Source organism: Macaca fascicularis, chromosome X (genome assembly GCF_037993035.2).
Source record: "Macaca fascicularis isolate 582-1 chromosome X, T2T-MFA8v1.1".
In the NCBI taxonomy this organism is placed as follows: Eukaryota; Metazoa; Chordata; class Mammalia; order Primates; family Cercopithecidae; genus Macaca; species Macaca fascicularis.
The window spans coordinates 148,211,415-148,214,934 of NC_088395.1; the positions used below are offsets into that span (position 1 = coordinate 148,211,415).

Below are 3,520 nucleotides of genomic sequence, written 5' to 3' on the forward strand. Positions count from 1 at the left end.
GTCACTTTCTAGCAATGTGATATTGGGGAATTTCACAACAGATATGAGCCTTCCTCAGGCTGGGAATAGTGGGGACAGTATGAGTCTAGATGAATTCAGAGCAAGGCTCAAGGCCCAGCCCTGTCACTCTCTAGCGATGTGATCTTGTGGAATTTATCAAGCACTATGAGCCTCAGGTTCTTCATCTGTAAAAGGGGTTTCATAAGCCTTGCCTTGTAGAATTGCTGGTATGTAATGTGAGTAAAACACCTGGCACAATGTCTGACATATATTGGAAATTTAACAAATGGCAGTTGTTATCAATATAATTATAATCCCAAAGGCTACCACTGTCTTTTGTGAAAATTCAGCCGTTTTTGTTATTCAAAACATTTCAGCATATGTAGTTGAATATGTCATGGAGTACCAAGTCAACTAAAAATTCGGCTTCATAAATAAAACTCATCACATTTTCTTTCTGAAATGATATATTGTATAGTTTGGGTAAGGGAAGAATTCCCAAGGTGGAATGCAACTCAATGATCCTAGAATTTAAGTCAAGGACCAACTCCTTTTGACCTTCCCCAATGCTCGTCCATCCAAACCACTACTTTTATTTGTCCTCCACTAAAAATAGCCCTTGCTTAGAGTTGACGAACTTACATTCAAAATAACCTAATTAAATGTCCTTTCCATGAAGTGGGCTCTGGCTCTCCCAGGCCAGGGAATTGAGTGCCAGCCTAGAGTGTTCTGGGAAGCACTTCAAGGGATTATCGTTCTATTTCTCAGGAAACCCTTGCAAGTGATGAGTATCAATCACCTAGTTCTTGCACTGTGTTCAAGCTCACCAGTTAGAGAGCTGCAGGACACCTTCTATTAATTCCCTATGTGGAGACTCCTCTCTGCCTCATCCTCCACCCAGAGGGAACTGCTCAGAGCAGTTTTCCATTCCAGGCTTTTCTCTCACCTTCTGAGAGTCCCGCTGTTGCCAACACCCAGCTTCATAACAATCAGCTCCCACAGAAGCACCTGCAGTTTTCCAAAATCCCAAGCTGCCTTAGCTCAGGACCTTTATACTCGAAGGCTCACATGGGAGTCTAACCTCCCCAGTCCTTTTTTAAGTTGTTCTTTAAATTGTAAAGAACACCTTACCACCTTCTTGATACGGCTTCTGCTCCAATAATCTCCTGTTTTATGAGTAGGGGTAAGTCATGCTTTTCACACTATCCCTACTATGAAGAGTGCCTTCCCAAAGCATATGCTTAAATAATGTTCAGCAAATAAAGGAGTCAGTGAGGCTTTCTTGTATTCAGAATTAATTTCTGCTACTTTTTTGAATATGCCAAGCCAGGCAAGGTATACATATTTAATTTTTAAGAGCAAGAGAATAAAGGATATGAGGAGATGCAAATATTAGCCATCCTTTATTTTGTTCAACTACTGAACTGCAGAGTACTTTCACATTTTAAAGAAAATTCCTATTATAATACCACACTATCCTGTTACAGATCACAAAATAAGAGAGAAGGTTTTCCCAATTTTTTAACAAAATATAAAATTCTTACTTTTAAGTCAGATAAATGACAAGACGTGTGTAAGTACTATTCATAAACTAAGATTCTGAAACCAATTAAACCTGCTACTAAAGTAAAAGCACTTGAAAATAACCAAAAGAAAAACAGGTAAATATATAAACCACTCACATGAAACAGAAATGCAGAGAACACTGTTTTATCTCCAGCCCCACCTGGGCCCTCCACTATGTAGAACCTCAACTGCCTTCTTCAAACACAAAGGGAAGAAACTACCCTAAACTTCTCTCAGGACAGGAGAAGTTGCTGGACATGAAACTGAAGCTTGCACTGGGCATGGCAGTGGCATCATCTGTGGTGGAAATTATGGCCTGGGCTCTCTCTTCCACATCTTTCAAAGCATCTTTGTACCAGGATGGAAAGGAAATAGGGATACTATTGTTTAGCTTGGCCAAAAACTCTAGTACTTTCTGCTTGGTGCTTTCTGAATGGGTTCTTAGACCCCACAGGAATTCATAATGTGGAGGAGAACTCTTGGGCACCTACCGATACTCCAAGTAATGTTCCTGTACCCAAACTTTAATGAGGAGCTCCCTGGGTTCCCCATAGACGAAGTGCTCCCTCCCAGCATACACCCCTATTGCCTTCAGCAGTTCCCAGATGACCTCCTCAGAGGCACAGCTGCCCTTTATGAAGATCATACTCAGAATAAGAATCAGGAGGCAGTTCTCGGACCTGCCCTTGTCATCACTACCCTCATCGGTGCGGTCTACTGTGTTTGCAGACACATAGAAGTGGTCAGGGCCCACTTCTATCAGGGCAAGGCCAAAAAGCAGCTTTATGAACTCACCGGCTTTCTCAAGTATCATAGGAAAGTAGTCTTTGTACTTGGTGATGACAACCGTCAGCATCTCTGACTCTGTTATAGGCTCCTTTGTTTGATATTTGAGGAGCAGGAACTCGGCCACCTTTTCATCTAGTGTATATGTGAAACAGAACTCACTCTCTGGCAGGCCAGGACAGGTACTGGCATCCTCCTCTTTTTGGCTGCTGGACTCTTCATTCATTGGGCTTCATGAAACAGAAGAGGAGCAGGAGCTCAGAGGATTCTGGGGAGGACATTGGGAAGGACCCTGTGGAGGACTCTTGGGAGTGCTCTGGAGAAGACTTGACATCCCAGCAGAGTGTACCTCGTCCTCCTCAGGACTACCAAGAATCAGAGAAGAGGATGAGGAGGAGGAAGAGGAGGAAAATACTAAGTAGAAAGTGGAAGAGGAAATGGAGGCTTCCTCCTCTTCCTCATCTGTGGGATCCTATGCATCTATCCAATCCTCTATCACAACTGGGTACTGGGAGTCTTCCTCAAAGTTGGGGAACGGAACACTTGGAAAGAGAGGCATAACGACTTCTTCAGGAGCAACAGGTAAACGTATCAACAGGGATATGGATGATGGGATCCAACAGGCCTGTGGAAGAGAGTGACACTGAATGACCTCAGCTGATAAACTCACCCATGATGGCTCAGCCAAAGGCAGACTTGCAGCTCCTCTTCTCTTAAGGTGGTGTTCTAGGGCCTCACAGGTTGGCTGTCTTCCTAGAGAGATTGTCCCCTGGGCACCTGTAAGAGGATATGAGAAAGCACCTCAGGGCACAGTTGGCAGGCAGAGCCTGAGGCACCAGGAATGACAGTAGGTGGTTAGGGCTCGGTGCTGAGGAGTCTCCCCTGTTTGCGGGGGTAGAGCCTTTGTAACAAAGTCAGGGTGTGCACTCACCTTGACTCCTGGCGCTTCCTGGGCCTCCCCTGCCCTGCTGACTTTAGGAAGTGCAACTCAGACCCAGGTCTTCACATCCTGGTTCCTGGAGCACCTGCAAGAGGACGTGAGGGAGCCTCTCAGGCTAAAGACTGCAAGCAGAGCCTTGGACTTCCCAGGGCTAACAGCTTAGGCTGGCCAGAATCGCAGAGCTCCATAGTTCTGGGCTGCTTGGCCCCCTCAGAATTTAATTAGCAA

The 3,520-nt window shown here is 44.9% G+C and overlaps 1 pseudogene; it reads right to left on the reverse strand.

Moving 5' to 3' along the window:
- Positions 1-1,783: 1,783 nt before the first annotated feature.
- Positions 1,784-2,911, reverse strand: LOC102120747 (melanoma-associated antigen C2-like; annotated as a pseudogene).
- Between the last annotated feature and the right edge of the window lie 609 nt (positions 2,912-3,520).